General features: G+C 46.1%; 1 long non-coding RNA gene across 1 annotated transcript; it reads left to right on the top strand.

The window, feature by feature from the left end:
* Positions 1-7825: 7825 nt before the first annotated feature.
* LOC140393674 (uncharacterized) lies at positions 7826-18717 on the top strand. Its single transcript, XR_011935711.1, has 3 exons — positions 7826-7910; positions 8671-8771; positions 18604-18717. It is a non-coding gene; the product is annotated as an uncharacterized lncRNA (long non-coding RNA).
* The last annotated feature ends 950 nt before the right edge of the window (positions 18718-19667 follow it).

Here is a 19667-nt window from a genome sequence, read left to right on the forward strand (position 1 = left end):
TGGCGACCAGGTATATTCAGCGGTCAGACACTTCCAGATACCAACCCTGGTTTTCAGAGAGTGCAGCTCTGACATAGAATTACAACGTTGTGGTACCAAAGCTCCAACCCGCAATGTTTTTGAGCAATGTTCCCTGCTCGGAGCAGAGATGATGAAATGACTCTCCATTGCACTCGATAGAACCTTGTAGAGACCAGCAATTAGATCAGTTGCTGTGGAAAGTTCCATGACTGAGTACATTCAAAAGTGTCTAACTAAAACACAAATGTAAATCGGTCTTTAATCTTTTTCTTCAATTGTGGCTGGATTATTTTATTAATGTACCAGATTGGAAGCAGTAACTTATCTTTTGCTGGCGGTTTTCCAAACACCGTATCGGTATCTTGGTTGCATCAGAATGGCCTGAGTTTATGGACAACATTAACATTTTCTGTGAGAAATCTCACTCCAGTTTCTCATATTACAAACACTTATCTCCATGTGTTATGATATCCAATCCTTGAGAACTATTGTGTGAGATGAATATCAGGCAGTCCCAGAGAGAGTGTTTGGAAAGACACAGTAGGAAGTTTGCAAGGGTTGTTTGTTCAATTGCCTGGCACATCTTGCCTCATAAAAATTTTTAAAATGCCATAAATTATTCAAATTTTGCATTTGAATAATATTTACATCCATTGCTGCTGTTCCCAGCCTTTCTTAGCATCGTCTGACTCTAGTTTGTGAAACAATGTAAAATGGTTTTCAAGGGCTTTAAATTTCAATGTGATTATTAAATAGTATTTATTTCATGACTTGTTTTAGTCATTTTAATGTGTCGAGATTATGGCCACGATCTAACGGGCAAAACACTTAAGTGTGGTAGCGGGTGAGAATTGCTGGGTGTTTCCCGAAAGATGAACTAGCGAGACCACCACCGGTTTCTAACGCCAATGAGGGACGGTAATGGTGCCCCGAGAGTTTCACATCGGAAATGGTCGGCCCACCGGCTGATTCGCCTGGACTGCACCCGGCAGCTCCCTGCTAACGAGGGGGAGCAGCTCTTAAACCGTTTGCTCCAAGCCCAGGCAGTACGCAGCCAAAACTCAAAAGGGTCAGAGGGTCAGCCACAGGTCAGCCAGTGCCGCCTCGGAGGCAGTGGCAGCAGCAGTCAGCTAGGGAGCGTTACGAGGAGGATCGCTACCCAGTGCCCTAAGAAGCTCAACGACCTCCACCGGGCGGCACGGGTGTGTTGGCACCAGCCACCTGACACCGGTCCCGACTGCCACCGCCGGCCGCCCGCCCGACAGTCCGGCGGTCGGCAGCGCACCCACCTCCCCCAACGCAACACCACACCCTGGCACCCACTTTCACATCCCACCCATGCCCAGCAGTGATGCACACACCTGTCCACCGACATAGCCCCCGACAGTGTGCAGCTCACGATGCCCTCGCTTTATCCCCGCAGGAAAAGTTAGCCCATAACAAGGGGGAAAGGGCCAAGGTGGGAGGTGAGGTGCCGGATATCAGAGTCCTTGCCCCCTATGAGAAACACACACCTCGGTGAACAAAGGTATGGACAGGCTTCTGGGACAGGGGTCTGAGGTCTACTGGAGCCCAGGACCCAGCTGGGTCCCAGTCCGGTGCCAAGCCTCCCAACAAGGTTACCCAGGAGCTGATGGAAACTCTAGGGTGAGGCTGTGAGACTCAGAAGGCGATGTCAGCATCACTCCAGTGGGTGCATAGCCGATTGGAGGAGTCCCAAAGGCTACGGGCGCAGGAGACGGCGCCGGCAATACATGATACCAATGCCAACACTTCCAGGGTGGCAAATGCAGTGGACAGCCTGGAGCCTGTCAGCAGCATGAGTCATGGTGTCCAAGGTGTTGCTCGGTCAGTGAGGGCCATGGCTGAGGACCTCAACACCATGTCCCAGTCGCTGGAGGACGTGTCCCTGATGCAGGTTTACCTTGCCGAGGTGCTGTTGAGCATGTCTCCGTCTCAGGTGGGATTGCCGAGGTGCTGCTGAGCACGTCCCAGTTGCTGAGAAGGGGGGAGGGGATGAGATGACGGACAAAGCCACGTCCTGTGAGAAGCGGGGGAGAATGAGGGCCTCCCTCGTCCTCTGGGAATGCTGGGCCCTTGCTGCCGCTGCCTGTCCTCCATTCTCAGGCTGCTCCCATGGGTCCTCCCCTGGTTGTCCTCCATCCCCTCCTGGTCCGACTCCTCCTCACCCTCCTCCTCAGACAAGGCTGCATGTACCTCCTCCTCCACCTCCAGCATGTTGCCCCATGTTGCTGACGTTGAGCTCCAGACTCTCCACTGCTGTTGTGGAGGCACAGCAGACTGGCACAAGGCAGACGACCCTCCAGGGTGTACTGCAGTGCACCACCAGAGCGGTTGAGCATCGGAACCACATTTTCAGCAGTCCAATGCACTCCTCAATGACAGCCCGGGTGGCCACACGGGCCTCATTATATCCGGTCTCCGCATCGGTCACCGGCCTCCACACTGGTGTCATTAACCAGATCCTCATTGGTAACCCTTATCCCCTAAGAGCCAACTGGTTATCCTGGGGTGTCCCTTGAAGACCCCGGGGATCTCTGACTACCCCAGGATGTAGCTATCGTGCACACTCCCTGGGAAGCGTGCACACACACGCATGATCTTGAGGTGGTGGTCACACACAAGTTGAACGTTCAGGGAATGGAACCCTTTCCTGGTGATGAAGGGAGCTCCCAGACCGCCCGGTGCGCGCAAGGCGACATGCATGCGATCAATTACTCCCTGGATCTGGGTCATCCCAGGGATGGTGGAGAATCCTGTTGCACGGGCATCTTGATGGGTTTGGTTCAGATCAAAGTTTATATAGTTAGTTGCCCAGGCAAACAGGCTTCACAGATGCACTTGTGGGCTGTAGGTTGGGCTATGCCACACAGATCCCTGCCCGGGCCCTGGAATGAGGCAGAAAGGTTCAGGGATGCAATGGCCTTCATGGACACCAGGAGTGGTTATCCTCCCCCATGTGGTACAAGGTCCACTAGGACATGGCACAGTGCCACACTGTCCCTTTGCTGAGGCGGAGCCTCCTGCAGCTGGTGCTGTCTGACAACTCCTTGAACGACCAGCGACGCTTGTACACCATTGCCGGCCACCCCCTCTGAGTCCCTCCCTGGCCTGATGGGCGACCAGGTGCTCATGCTTTGGGGTGAGCTCCTGCACATGGGGTGCCGCCTCGAGCCTCTGTCGATGCTGCTGCTTTCTCCGTCAACTGGCTGCCTGGTCTGCCACCACCACTGCGAGGGAAGCTGCTGCGGGGTCCATAATACCATCCATAATGTGGCATCTGTGAGCAATTGGAGTGGGTGAGAGGCCGATTTCACCTCGGGACCCACGAGTCCCCCAAGCCTCCCCTACCCTTCCATCCAACGAGCCGGTTGTGCTGAGGGATCCCACGCTGCACACACACCCCGGCCACAGCAGGGGCCCCTTACGCACCGGACCCCAGACCCCAGGCCCCAGGTCCCAGACCCCAGGCCCCAGGTCCCAGACCCCAGGCCCCAGACCCCAGGCCCCAGGCCCTAGACCCCAGGCCCCAGGCCCCAGACTCAATGCACCACGGAAACTTCTACTGAATATTTCAGCAGTGTCGTTCCATTTATTCATTAAAATGATTCCCTAAATGTAAATCGTGAATGTGCTCCCTTTAAAGCTGCATGTGACTGACAGACCTAACCTCAGGGCTTGGCAGGCGACGGACACAGGAGCCAGAATTCTACCTCACGTTAGTTAGCCAGAGGTTTACCAGTCTCCTCCGCAAATCTCACGACGCAGCAGCAGCCCAAGACAGAGACAGCGCAGAGGAGGCGGCCTCATGTGGTTTACTGGCACTCCCAGTGCCAAATCCATTCGCAGCTACCACCAGAAATGCATCGTAATTATTCAGTACATCGGTAATTTGGTCACATTGAGGCTCCCACTGAACAATCTTTCACAGGAAGTAGCAATTGCCATCTTGGCAACAGAGGGAAATAGGGTCATTGAATGCCTCCAGTGCAGAAGGATACCATTCGGCCCATCGAGTCTGCATCCATCCATGTTCCACCCTATTGATGCAACCCCATAACCTAACCTTCGCATCCCTGGACACTAAGTATTGATTTAGCAAGGCCAATCCACCTACCCTGCACATCTTTGGACTGTGGGAGGAAACCGGAGCACCCGGAGGAAACCCACGCAGGCACGGGGAGAACAGTGTCCGAAGCCGGGAATCGAACCTGGTGCCCTGGTGCTGTGAAGCAGCAGTGCTAACCACTTTGCTACCGTGCCGGCCACATGCGTCTTTTGCCATGTCTTTTAGCTCAGCACCTTGCTCTCATGTCCACATATCTGTCCTTGGCCGGCAGCAACGTTCAAGTGAAGCCTGAATCAACCTGGCGGAGCAGCATCTCATCTTCTGGTTGGACACGTAGCAGCCCTTCGGACTCAACAGTGAGTTCAGCTTCAAAATGTGGCCTTCCCTCTCCATCCCAAACCCTTTTATTTAAATATCCCATACATGAATTGTGTCAATGCAAATCCCAGCCACCTTCACCCTCCCACACCAGGCCATCATTTGTTCTTAAAGTTGCTACATCTTGTTGCAATCTCTCCCAGCTACATTTTAGTATCTAACACATTCTCCCTCTGTCCAGTTCTGATGAAGTGCCATAAACACTCAAAATGTTAGCTCTGCTTTCTCCTCTTACAGATAATGCAGACCTGCTAAGTTTTTCTGGCATCCCCTGCCCTTATGCCATTCGTTGCTGGTCAATCTCTCACTTCATAATCTTCAGGTCATCCAAAATTCCTCTGTCCATGTTCTAATTTGCACCATGTCCCTTTCACTCTTTATGTCTGGCTCACAACATAGCAAAACGTTGATTTAAAACTTTCACTTTTGCAATCCCTCAATGGCTGTCCCCTGCCCTTTCTCTGCAACCTCCTCCAGCCCTGCAACCCTCTCTGGATACATGAGTTCCTCCAATTTCTGGCCTCTTGCACATGTCCAAATAACTCCACCATTGTTAATGCTGTCTTTAGGAAAGGCCCTAGGCTCTTAATTTCCCTCCCTAAGCCTTTCACCTCTCTGTCTCATCGTCTGGGACACTCCTTAAAACCTACTTCTCTGACCAAGATTTCTGGTTGTGCTAATATCTCTGCATGCAGCGTGGCATCAAATTTTATTAACACCCTCCTATATCAATGCACTTATCAAAAAGTTTGTTTTACATGTTTTAGCTCATTGGAAGGTTGAAGCTGGCTAAGGATTGCACCTTTGCTGTACCCATCCAACTGTCCCATTTACATATTTAAAATTCCACAAGCAAAGAATGTCCTTTTTGCATATTGGGAAAGAAGAAGTTAAGCCTTCTATTTCATGGGCATTGTGCTGATATTTCATTAACTCTAACACTGAGTGTAAAGGTCTGCACTGAAGTGCTGTTTTGGGTGGCATTCGAGTTTGGTGAGTGAGGGAGTTTATTGAAGAAGGGAAGGAGGTGACCCTTTCCAATCCACCTTTCCTCAGCTTCCAGCAGCTGGCTTTTACTTTGGTACTGAGGAAGTCGCTGATTGGTGACTAGTGAGTCAATTATTCTACTTGTTCTAATTGTAATAAATAGTTTTTATAGTGATGGCATGACAGGTCAGCTCAGCCAAGTGGAATGTGCATTCTGTGGTATGTGGGAAGTCACAGACACACGGTATGTTCCAGGCAAGCACATCTGTAGGTAGTGTCATCGGTTTCAGAAGATCGAACTCTGCTTTTTGGAATTTGAGCAGCAGCTGGAGTCACTATTGTGCATCCGCAAGGCATTGAAATATGTGGATGTCACATCTAGGAAGGTAGTCACACTGCAGGTTAACAGCATACAGGCAGAGGGAATGGTTGCTCACTAGGCAGTCTAAGAGATACAGGCAGGTAGTGTAGGATTGTTCTCGGTTCTGGGGCATGTGGGTCCTGTACAAGGTGGACAGGTTACACTTTAACAGCACAGGGACTAGTATCCTCGCAGGGAGACTTGCTAATGCTGTTGGGGAGTGGTTTAAATTAGGTTGGTGGGGGGACAGGAACCTAAGGAGTATCTCAAATGGTGAGGGAGTACAGCTGGTAATGGGAAGTAGAAAAGTGGCAATTGAACATAGAAGTCAGGCAAAATCTAGGCGGGCATCAACAAAATGTAGAATGTGGAATATTGTCAAAAAGTCTAAGTTAAGGGCACTCCACCTGAATGCACACAGCATTTGCAACAAGCTGGATGATTCAAAGGCACAAATGTAGATGAGTGGGAATGAAAGGTGATCTCATTGAAGTCTACAAAATACTTAAAGGAATCGACAGGCTGCGGGATCCTCCGCTTTGCCGGAAGCATGCCCATGCCCGCGGGTTTCCCGACTGCGTGGGGTAGCCACAATGGGCAGCTGCCGGAATGGAGGATCCCGCTGCCGGCGGGGGGGGGGGGGGGGGGGGGGGGGGGGCGCCCCGCTGGAAAACGGGGCTGGCGGGACGGAGAATCCTGCCCAGGTTACATGCAGCTAAGCTGTGTCCCCTCGTTAGGGAGCGTAGAGCCAGGGGGACACAATTTCAGAATAAGGGGGAAGACAGACAGGGCCTAGATGAGCAGAATTCTTTGTTTTTGGAGGGTTGTGAATCTTTGGAATTCCCTACCACAGAGCAATGTGGAAGCTCAATCACTGAGTATGTTTAAAGTAGACATTGATAGATTTCTAAGCGCCAATGACATATGGGGATTGTGGGGAGGGAAGGCATTGAAGTGGATGATCGTGATAATATTGGATGGCGGAGCAGGTTCGATGGGCTGAATGGCCCTCTCCTGCTCCTGTGTTCCTATGAAGGAGTTTGACTGAAAAGAAAAGTCGCTACTTCTCTTTTGCATAATTCTTGTGTTGAGATTCTGAAACGATCCAAGTGGTTACAAATATTTGAAAGAATATTTGTCCTTCTGTTATAAAATATTAGCTTTTTGGCAAAGCATGCAGAGTCAAATGAAATGCTGTGAACAGCCTGGAGGAGGGGACTGCTGGCAATGGTGTATAATTTTCTCATAACTCCAAACAGGTCTCCATGGTGATTGGTAGCATTCAATGCAATCTACAAAGAGCCAGTTCAAGAAGCTCAGGAACGGCACACCATTTTTAATATGAATCAATCTTATATAATTTGTATAGAAACAGAAATTGTGAAACATTGTGAATTGTCTTCAAATTGTTCTATTGCTGTTTTCAACTGAACACTTTCTTTAAAAATTCCCTAAATAATAACCTAATGACAAAAGGTTGCATTTATATAATACCTTTAAAACTGTAAAACATCATTTGGAAAAGCAGAAGAGGGAAATAACTTGGTATTTTTATTAGCCATTTATTCTGCGTATCCAGCAATATTAATCTTTGAACAATAGCTATTTACTGGGATACATGTCTAGGATATTTGATTATAAGCTGAAAAGTTATTTAACCTTGTATAATTTATTGGTGAGGCTGCATTTGGAATACTTGGTCCAATATTGGATACCCTACAGAGCCAATCTTTGCTTTGGGAGAAGTGCTCATCAAGGTTATTGATTTAACTGCTGCTGTTGTACTGACGTCTGTTGTTTGTGCATGACATGAGTAGTTGTCGTGACTAACATTACATTCATGTGTCCAATGTGCCGTTTACAGTGGCTTTTAGTGTAGGATGACCTGTTTCTGAAGAACGTACTGAGCATCTTGAATAGGTTCCATGGAGATGTAGTGTCAGCTTTAAGGCTGAATGTTCTCCCTTGGTGATTTCTCAAACTCTGCACGCAGGACGTTGAACTAGGTGAATAAGGATCCAACGAGCACCCTAGACTGGATTTCAAGAGGGGTTAAAGTGCCTGATGTGAGAGGTGCGTATTCACCTTGATGAAGCCATTTCCTTAGTTCCCATTAGCTTAAATTGCACCCGCCAAGGCTGCTCAGCAAGGTTTAAGTTTTGCTTGGGAAAGGCACAGCGCTCAACTGGATGTGGAATCCATTGCGTAACAGGGCTCTCAATGGCTTAGGATCTATTCACAGGAATGAACTTTGTGAGCTGGACCATCTCATTGCGATGCATGCGCAGTTCTCCGAAGGCCTCAGCAAGGTCTAGGAAGGAAATAACTTCTCATTGGCTGTCGTGTCAGTGACTACTCAAGGTTTCCCTCAAATACAAAGGTCACCTCGGACATAGACTTGACAGACTTCTGAGAAATGCAAGGACCCAATTGGTTGAACATCAGCAAACCATTGTCGTGAGGCACTCTCAGTGAGGACAATGCAAACAAACTCTAAAACGTTACTGCATCATCCAGATAGTCACGTTCACTGCTTCATGATGTGCAAACTGGAAAATTGTAGCCACGGGGAAAGATTGGATAGGTTGGGGTTCTTCTCATTTGAACAGAGGAGGCTGAAGAGAGAATTGATTGAGATGTCCAAAATTACCTAAGAAGATGAGTTCAATAGTAAATAAATAGAATTTTCTTTTTACAAGGAACAGTCTTTGATTTGTGAGGAATAGATAATGATGCATGTGGCCGTTATGAGTTGATCCCTGTATAAATTACTTCTGCAGGTGGGTGGTTGATTCTTCAATTCAGGTATTCTGTGACTTTTTCTTTTTTCCAGCTGCGGTCCTTTTTTTGCTGGCCTGTTGACTTCCACAGTCAGAGAGAAAGTTTCAAGATATTCCTGCAAATGGTGGCTATTTTTGCAGAGGTCCTGTTCTGGTTAGTATAACACATACCTTCAGTGTGGAAAACTTTCAGCTAGCTTTCCCTCACAGCACAGGCACATAGACCAACAGAATGACACAGGCAGGGTGGGCCTCAGGTTAGCTCCCTTGGCTTGCCTTTAACCCCCTTCTATGTAGACTTCAAGAGGAAACATGAATACACTCGTCAGTCTAGGTAGTTAGAGCCAGAGCTATTATGATCCTAGATCAGACCTCAATAGTGGCTAGGACACTGGACTGAAATCCCGATATTTTAATTTAACTTTTTAAGACTGTGAGGAAAGGATACTTTGCTCCAGGAGTGATTTCACAAAGAAATAGGGAATCTCCGCGGAGAACCCAATTTCACGCCGAAATCGTGTCCAGCACCGGTCCAGCGATTCTCCGGGATCCGAGAATGGGCGTGTTCGCGGAGCACTCCGCGCAGCTAGAGGCCTATTGCCAGGTGTCCGCCCAGTGGTCCTCCGCTCCCGACTGGCCGAGTTCCCGACGGCGTGTTTCTAACCACCTATTGCGTGAATCACTCTGGATCCTTGCTAGCCCCCTGCAGGGCATTGAATTGTCTGATCTTTTTTATAGGAAACTCCAGAGTTAAACGCCAGCGTTTTTACGCCAGTGTGGGGACATTGTCCCATTTTGGGAGAATCCAGCCCATGGTATATGAAAACAAAACATTATTATAGCACAGTATTAAAATAGCTGACAATTACCCCAGAAACAATACTACTCAATACAGTGAATACAATACCCTTAACTGCTATCTTTATTCCCACTTAAACAACAAAGCAAAAAACCATCTCAGTCCTCAATCCACTTTAAATACCAATGACACAGAGGAATACTTTCTCTGCAGAGTTATTCTTTGAGAAAGAGAGATCTCTTGACACTGCTTTACAAAAAAGATCTGACTCCTGTGAAAGACAGGAGACCCAAGCAGAAACTCTGGTTGTATAGCATCAGAAGCTGTTTCAGCTTGTTTCAGCTCCCCTTTGTTCTCACTCAAGTCTGCACTTCTTCCAATACAGTTAATCTATTGTAACTATCCTACAATCAGAGCAGAACTGCCTCACCTGTACACACAGCTTCATTCAGCCCAGAACTGCAGAGAGCAAAACCTGACTTGTGGTCACAGCTTCATCCAGAACAGGGCTGACCTGCTTTTCCGACAAAATGCATGATGCCTGAGCTCCACCCAGCAACGACATCAACCCCCCCAAGCGGAAATCTAATTAACTCCAAGAGAATCCCAATAGTCAAAACAAAATTCCATTAGCCCAACCTTTTTATGGTACATTAATTGCACCCCTGGCTTCCAAACTTTCAAACCAAGATTATTTTACAACATGACTGCAGCAGTCAAACACACTCTAACCCAGACTTTTAACCCTCATTTCACCAAATACCTATAAACAATATATCTGAAATTCCTCCATTCATCACAGGACCTTTGAGATGAGATAGTCGTTATGTTCCTTTGTCCTTGCTGGAGATGGTAATCAGTCCTTGGATTATTCTATTTGCACCTTGTCTGGAAATACAGAGACTATTTCCATTGTACCTGCACATCTAATTCTGTCAGTGAATAACGGTACATTCTCAACCATCTTCCTGGCTTGTGTCCAATTTGAAATATAAAACTCAGGGGCTAGATTCTCCATTCCTGAGACATTGTCTGGGTAATGAGGGCACACTGTCAGACGATCTGTTCAATGGGCCCTCCCCACTCTCGGACAGCCTTCCACCTTTCCCCGAACTGTGTGTTCAACTTTTCACCCTGAGAATCTTTCACCGTTGCCCTCTGGCCCTTCCTCCACACCACCCCACCCACCCACCCCCATCCCAACCCTTGTCCACATCTCATCATTCCCAACTGGTCCTTCCGTACCCTAGTTCTGGTCCTGCCCACTGCTGGTGGAAGTGCAAGATTCCATCCGGAGCAACAGATAATAACAAAGCCTCGCAGCAAAAACACACAATGATGTTAAAGTTTACTTCCTTTATAAGACTCCCCTTCAGAAACCAACTAACCCACGGTGAAGAAGGTCTTTTTAGCTTTCATACAATCTCATAAATGTTCTTGTTTTCTCACTTTTTCTCTTCAGGTCACTCAATTTCTCGGGTTTTAAATGTGTCCTTGGGCTCTGGTGACTGGAACAAGTATTCCATTATTACCAAACTCTTTACCCTGAGAAGGTGGTATTGGACCATCACCTTGACAATTTCACAGCAATAGAGGAATATATAAAATTGTCCAATTCTGAATAGTCTCTAAATTGGAGAGAATTTTGAATGTGATCGCGTTCTCATGATATCATAGAATTTGCAGTGCAGAAGGAGGCCATTCGGCCCATCGAGTCTGCACTGGCTCTTAGAAAGAGCACCCTACCCAAGCCCACACCTCCTCTCTATCCCCATTACCCAGTAACCCCACCCAACACTAAGGGCAATTTTGGACACTAAGGACAATTTATCACGGCCAATCCACCTAACCTGCACATCTTTGGACTGTGGGAGAAAACCAGAGCAGCCGGAGGAAACCCACGCACATACGGGGAGAACGTGCAGTCTCCACACAGACAGTGACCCAAGCCGGGAGTCAAACCTGGGACCCTGGAGCTGTGAAGCAATGTTGCAGCTCTTATACTTTGCACTGATCAGGATGACAGGCAAGAGAGTTGCACCTTGGTGAGCGACTGCTGTACATCCTGTGGATTATACAGGCCACAGCTATTGTGCATCAATGGAGCATGGAATCAACATTGAATCCAGTGCTGGGGGCACCAATCGAGCAAGCTGCTTCATGCTGGCTGCTGTTGATCTTCTTGACTGTGGTTGCAAATGTAACTATCCAGACAAGTGATGAGCATTCCATCATACAATAGTAAAAATAGGAGCAGAAGGAGGCCATTCGGCCCTTCAAGCCCGCTCCTCCATTCATTATCACCATGGCTAATCACCTAACTCAATAGCCTAATCCCGCTTTCCCCCCTATCCTTTGATCCCCTTCTCCCTAAGTGCTATATCTAACTGCTTCTTGAAACAGTGCAATGTTTTGGACTCTGCTACTCCCTGTGTAAACGAATTCCACAGGCTCATCACTCTCTGGGTGAAGACATTTCTCCTCAACTCTGTCCTAAATGGTCTACCCCGTATCCTTAGACTGTTGCCCCTGGTTCTGGAATATTTATGCATTTTAACTGGTGAACAGGCGTGAGGTGAGCCACTCATCACACAGTAACCAGCCTCGCTCGAGTCGCTCCAGTGTTAATATGACTGGTTCAGTTCAGCTTACAATGTTGATGATGAGACACTCAGCAATGGTGGTACCATTGAAGATCATGGGGAGATGGTTAAGCTTTTGCTTGTTCAGGATATTCATTGGCACTATGGTATAGAGTGAATGATATCTGCCCAAGCTTAAACCCGAATATTTTCCAAAGTCATGAACTATTTAATTTTTGGAAGGGTTGGAAATGGAACTGAAGACCGCGGAATCATTAATCAACATCAAGTATAATAGAGTGAGGACCATTGATGAAGCATCTAAAGATGTCTGAGCTTAGGATGCTTTCCTGAGGAACCCCTTAAGTAACTTCCTCAGTCTGTAATAATTGGTCTCCAACAACCACAACCCTTTCCGTTGTTTCCAGTTTGAGTCTAACCATTGGAAAGTTTGACGTTGGCCCCAGTTGCTAGTTTTGCTACATAGAAGATGATGAGTTGAAACCTTATGTGCAGCGTCGGGATGAGATGCGTGTGCAGGATATAGTGGTCGCTCCATCCTGGTCATTTGCAAGTCATGAAGGAAATTCATGAGGCTCATCCAGGTGCTTCCAGAATGAAAAGTTTAGCCATGTTATATGCATGAACATTTATCAAATAGTGATCATAACATGAACAGTTTCAATGTAATGTTTGAAAGTGTATAAGGACCCTTCCTGTTGATTGCCTTATTTCCTATTTCTTTTACTTTGTCGTTAGCATTTTTGATCCGGGGATATTTAATGAACATTTAAGTTGAGTAGAAGAAGTGGTGAACTTAAAAGTTGTAAAATAGTCCATTGTGCTATGTAGATTTAGATTTTGAACGGAAGAACTCAGACTTTCAGGCAACTGAGCGATCAGAGGTAATTGGTTTGATTGGTTGATTGGTGGCCAGTGGATTGGCAAAGGACCATATCCTGACTGGCGACAGACAGTGATTGGGTTTAGCCAGGTTTGGGGTGGGGGGGGGGGTTCAGAGGACCCAGACAGGTCTTGGATGCTGAGAGAAGAAACAGTGAGTTGCTCTCTCTCTCTCTAAAGGAGGGTTTCCTGCCTGCTGTTACTGAGACTGCAGAGACGTTTTTAGATTTTGATGAATCGATAGTGAAAACCATTATTGACGGAAAGCAAGAACCTCCAACTGAAGGCCTAGACTAAAATAATCTAACTGCAAGATATCCACCTGAAACAGAGACTTTTATCCTTTTACTTTTTTTTTTAATGCCCCTCTTTCCTCTCTGTGTTTGTCTGTCTTGTGTATCTGTTGCAGGTGGGGTGAGTTAGAGAGGGGACTTGGAAATTAGATAATAGTTAACCAGTTGTATTTTCTGCCTAGCTAATTATAGTTATTGTTATTAATGAAAATGTATTGTGTTTAAATTTACGAACCTGTGTGATTGACTGTGCCCTAGCTCAGGGGGTCGTAGCACTTCCTTGCATTGGTTGCCCGATGATGAGACAAGTTGGTAGTTATTTCCTTCAGTAGTCAGTCAGTTTGGTGACTGGTGCGACTGCTGAACCTTTGTTGGTGGTTGGCATTGAAGACCCTCAACTACAGTACATTCCGGTCTTACTCCCCTCGAAGACACCTTCAAGCAATGTTCAAGTTTGGAAGGGCACAGGTTCGTCAGTGGAGGGGGCAGTAAATGGTAGTAGCTTTATCTATAATAGGGATACTTTCCCCTCTTTAGTGTATGTGCCCACGGTACAATGATTTGCTGCTGCCATTTCTTTTTCACTGAGCATGTGCTTCAGCATGCGTTTTTACATGTGTGTATGAGAGGCATTAAGGAAGAGGCATGACATATAAGGATGAAAAGTGAGAGTCAGAAATATAAAGACAGATGGAGATCAGATAAAAAGTATTAACTGAGAGGGAAGGGTTTACCTGCAATGTACTTTGGTGTGAGGAGGAATGGGCTGGCGTAGGCTTGAGAAGGAAGACAGAGAGGGTTGGGGTCAGGTAGGTTTTTCTACCCTGCTTAGGTTATTGAATCACTTCCTACATTATATCCAGCAGCATTGCGCCATTGTCCTTTGGCTCTGCTACTTCCAACCACACCTTCTGGATGTCCCCGCAACCTCTTATCCCATCACTGAAGAACAATATTTCCCTCTGGGCCCGCACAGCACCCCCACCCCCAAACCCCCAGCACCACATACAGGCAGGGGTCACTGAACCAAGGATCCGCCTTTGTCCTCCTTAACCGTATTCTCCCACTTCTATCCATTCCAGCTACTACTCCTTCGAAGTGCATGTTTGAAGTGTCCCTTTAAACAGTGGAGTTGAATCTGTGGTGTTTTTTGTGTTGCTAAATTTAGGATGGTTGGCATAGTATTCACAAAGACCACAAAATAACTTTAAATTGAACAAAGCTACAAATTTATTAACGCTACTAATTTAGATTCAACACTTACTCCTAGATAATACATAGTTGATAACAAATATATAATTTACACTCATCGACTAATCTCTACATATAACATTAACCCTAATGACTATGATTTAGTGGTCATTACTGAAACATGGTTAAAGGATGGTCACGACTGGGAGTTAAATATCCGAGGGTATCAAACTATTCGGAAGGACAGAGTGAATGGTAAGGGAGGTGGTATAGCTCTGTTATTTAAGGATGACATCCGGGTAATAGTAAGGGATGACATCAGTGCTCTGGAGGATAAGGTTGAATCCACTTGGGTGGAAATCAGGAATAGTAAGGCAAAAAAGTCACTGATAGGAGTAGTCTATAGGCCACCAAATAGTAACATTATGGTGGGGCAGACAATAAACAAAGACATAACTGATGCATGTAGAAATGGTACAGCAGTTATCATGGGGGATTTTAATCTACATGTCGATTGGTTTAAGCAGGTCGGTCAAGGCAGCCTTGAGGAGGAGTTTATAGAATGTATCCGCAATAGTTTCCGAGAACAGTATGTAATGGAATCTATGAGGGAACAAGCGGTCCTAGATCTGGTCCTGTGTAATGAGACAGGATTGATTAATGATCTCATTGTTAGGGATCCTTTCGGAAGGAGCGATCACAATATGGTGGAATTTAAAATACAGATGGAGGGTGAGAAGGTAAAATCAAACACTAGTGTTTTGTGCTTCAACAAAGGAGATTACACTGGGATGAGAGAAGAACTAGCTAAGGTAGACTGGGAGCAAAGACTTTATGGTGAAACTGTTGAGGAACAGTGGAGAACCTTCCAAGTGATTTTTCACAGTGCTCAGCAAAGGAAGGACGGTAGAAAGAGGGAAAATTGACCGTGTATATCTAAGGAAATAAGGGAGAGTATCAAATTGAAGGAAAAAGCATACAAAGTGGCAAAGATTAGTGGGAGACTAGAAGACTGGGAAATCTTTAGAGGGCAACAGAAAGCTACTAAAAAAGCTATAAAGAAGAGTAAGATAGATTATGAGAGTAAACTTGCTCAGAATATAAAAGCAGATAGTAAAGGTTTCTACAAATATATAAAACAAAAAAGAGCGACTAAGGTAAAAATTGGTCCTTTAGAGGATGAGAAGGGAGATTTAATAATGGGAGATGAGGAAATGGCTGAGGAACTGAACAGGTTTTTTGGTCAGTCTTCACAGTGGAAGACACAAATAACATGCCAGTGACTGATGGAAATGAGGCTATGACAGGTGAGGGCCTTGAGATTATTGTTATCACTAAGGAGGTAGTAATGGGCAAATTAATGGAGCTAAAGGTAGACAAGTCTCCTGGCCCTGATGGAATGCATCCCAGAGTGCTAAAAGAGATGGCTAGGGAAATTGCAAATGCACAAGTGATAATTTACCAAAATTCACTAGACTCTGGGGTGGTCCCAGCAGATTGGAAATTAGCAAACGTGACACCACTGTTTAAAAAAGGAGGTAGGCAGAAAGCGGGTAATTATAGGCCAGTGAGCTTAACTTCGGTAGTAGGGCACATGCTGGAATCTATCATCAAGGAAGAAATAGCGAAGCATCTGGATGGAAATTGTCCCAGTGGGCAGACGCAGCATGAGTTCATAAGGGACAGATCGTGCCTAACTAATTTAGTGGAATTCTTTGAGGACATTACCAGTGCGGTAGATAACGGGAGCCAATGGATGTGGTATATCTGGATTTCCAGAAAGCCTTTGACAAAGTGCCACACAAAAAGTTGCTGCATAAGATAAAGATGCATGGCATTAAGGGGAAAGTAGTAGCATGGATAGAGGATTGGTTAATTATTAGAAAGCAAAGAGTGGGGATTAATGGGTGTTTCTCTGGTTGGCAATCAGTAGCTAGTGGTGTCACTCAGGGATCAGTGTTGGGCCCACAATTGTTCCCAATTTACATGGAAGATTTGGAGTTGGGGACCAAGGGCAATGTGTCCAAGTTTGCAGATGACACTAAGATGAGTGGTAAAGCAAAAAGTGCAGAGGATACTGGAAGTCTGCAGAGGGATTTCGATAGGTTAAGTGAATGGGCTAGGGTCTGGCAGATGGAATACAATGTTGACAAATGTGAGGTTATCCATTTTGGTAGGAATAACAGCAAAAGGGATTATTATTTAAATGATAAAATATTAAAACATGCTGCTGTGCAGAGAGACCTGGGTGTGCTAGTGCATGAGTCGCAAAAAGTTGGTTTACAGGTGCAACAGGTGATTAAGAAGGCAAATGGAATTTTGTCCTTCATTGCTAGAGGGATGGAGTTTAAGACTAGGGAGGTTATGCTGCAATTGTATAAGGTGTTAGTGAGGCCACACCTGGAGTATTGTGTTCAGTTTTGGTCTCCTTACCTGAGAAAGGACGTACTGGTGCTGGCGGGTGTGCAGAGGAGATTCACTAGGTTAATCCCAGAGCTGAAGGCGTTGGATTACGAGGAGAGGTTGAGTAGACTGGGACTGTACTCATTGGAATTTAGAAGGATGAGGGGAGATCTTATAGAAACATATAAAATTATGAAGGGAATAGATAGGATAGATGCGGGCAGGTTGTTTCCACTGGCGGGGAAAGCAGAACTAGGGGCATAGCCTCAAAATAAGGGGAAGTAGATTAAGGACTGAGTTTAGGAGAAACATCTTCACCAAAAGGGTTGTGAATCTATGGAATTCCTTGCCCAGTGAAGCAATTGAGGCTCCTTCATTAATGTTTTTAAGATAAAGATAGATAGTTTTTTGAAGAATAAAGGGAATAAGGGTTATGGTGTTCGGGCCGGAAAGTGGAGCTGAGTCCACAAAAGATCAGCCATGATCTCATTGAATGGCGGAGCAGGCTCGAGGGGCCAGATGGCCTACTCCTGCTCCTAGTTCTTATGTTCTTATTAACTATCACCTGCTCTCACTCGCACTATCTTTCCTTCAGTCTGTTCTCCAGCCTTCTCCTCAACCTCTCACCCATAAGGCTCAGCATCAATGTCTTATATACATCTAGATCTCTCTAATGGTTGAATTATACATTTCATTAACCCTTGCAGTTATAAGAATATAATAATAATATAAGTTCTTACATTTATGATGTCACAGAATCCAGATTGGGGCGTTATCATGCCTTCAAATGCGAATTGGTCAGGAAACCTACCCTGTTGCACGTCAGGGTCTGTGTGCCACAGAGCTGCCATTCTGATCTCCACCCACCTAAGCTGCCAATGCATTTGCAATGTTAAAATCCAGCCTACAGCTTCTATTAGCTACTAAAAGGAGTCAAGCAACATTAAAGCACTTCAACTGCAAGGCTGTATATCACATTGAGTCTCTGGATAAGGCTTCTGTGCTCGTTTAGAAGGGCCCATGATAACCTTTTATCCCAGGACATTCGCTCATCACCTGCAACAAGGATTCACTTCTCTTATCATATTGCCAACGTGTTTTATTTTTGCCAGATTTTCCATCTGATTGGTTTGGAATATGGTTAAGTAAAGTCCATTAAAATTTGGATTTGCATCAATATCAGTCTTGCCTTATTAATGCGAGATGAATCAATTTACGTGTACTTTGCCAGCTGCCCGCATGCTGATCGATATCAATTCTTTGGGCTCTACTTTATGCGTTATCTTTATGCATGAGTCTTTTCAACATGAAGGATTTTTAGATTAATGAAACAATGTGCTCACCCACCTGATTAACCTCCAGCAGGTTTTTCATAAATACCCATCAGCAAATAACTTCAACAGGGCCCCATTGTTGCTGTCACAGCAACTTTCTGCTCAAAATGCTGAAAGGCTCTGTTTTGCCTCACGTGGGACTTTCCAAGAAAACTCAGGCTGTGCGAAGCACTGTCCATGTCAGAAAATCCCCATGACAGAACAGTCACCTTGGGCAATAATGCCTACTTCTGACGACAATCTTCCACGCAAGGTGGGGTTACTTTGGTGAAAACAGGCGCTGAGAGAAGGTTGTGCTAATAACGTACTGTCAGGCTGTTTGGGGTGAAGGGCTTTTAGTCAAGAGTTTTGGGACTATTTGATGAACACCCTTATTTAAACTGCTTGGAGTCACTAATAGAAATTTCGCACTCAAGCACTGTTTGAAAGCAACTTTTGTGAAACGAGTCCACTGAATAATAATCTTCTCTATTGTTATCAGTAGGCTTATATTAACACTGCAATCAAGTTACCGTGAAAAGCCCCTCATCGCCACATTCCGCCACCTGTTCGGGTACACCAAGGAAGAATTCAGAATGTCCAATTCGCCTACCAGTACTTGTGGGAGGAAACCGGAGCACCCGGAGGAAACGCATGCACACACAGGAAGAACGTGCAGCCTCCGCACAGACTGTGACCCAAGCTGGGAATTGAACCCGGGACCCTGGTGCTGTGACTGGCGGCCACTGCTAGGACTACGTGCAGTCCCCAAAGTGAAAGTGCTGGAACCCCATGATATAGTTATGTTTGGGGTCTTGTATTAGGATGGGAAGGGGAGGGGAGGCAGCCAGTAATGGAGTTGTTCCTTCCCACCCCCACCCAAGGACCAAGCAGTATAACCTGAGGACTTCCCACAGCCGTCGCTAAACCACTTCTGCCAGCCTCAAAATTGAGGTTAGGTGGGAGGTGGCCCTTAAGTGGCCACTAATTAAGATCCTCCAGGATGGATCACCCTAAACCTCGCCCACCCACAGTAGAATTGCGGACAGGTTGGGGGGCTGGTGGGAGGGTGACATATAGGCCATCTGGGGAATTTTCTGGGCCCCTCCACCTGTAAACCAATGAGCAGGGGTCTGTACAGCTCACCATTGAGGGAAGCCAATTTTAGTTTGGTAGAAGTGGTCGGTTGAAAATGTCTTGTTCTCAGCTGTGTTGTTCCCTGATTGATGGTTTTAGGATTTATTGACTTGACAGTAATGTGCGGTGATCTCAATGCCTGTTTGTTGCTGGGCATCCTTTTGTCTATGGCTAATTAAACTGGCAGCAATCTGTGTGACATTATTTTGTATGTTTTTTATAATGTTCTCACATCCTCACCTCTCCTGAATGCTACTTTCAATCATCACAAGGATACACTTCCATATATACACTTCCAAGGGCATCATGGTAACACAATGGTTAGCACTGCTGCCTCATAGCGTCAGGGACCTGGGTACGATTCCAACTATGGTGCTTGTATGTGTGGAGTTTGCACGTTCTCCCCATGTCTGCATGGGTTTCCTCCGG

Source organism: Scyliorhinus torazame, chromosome 17 (assembly GCF_047496885.1).
Source record: "Scyliorhinus torazame isolate Kashiwa2021f chromosome 17, sScyTor2.1, whole genome shotgun sequence".
Lineage (NCBI taxonomy): Eukaryota > Metazoa > Chordata > Chondrichthyes > Carcharhiniformes > Scyliorhinidae > Scyliorhinus > Scyliorhinus torazame.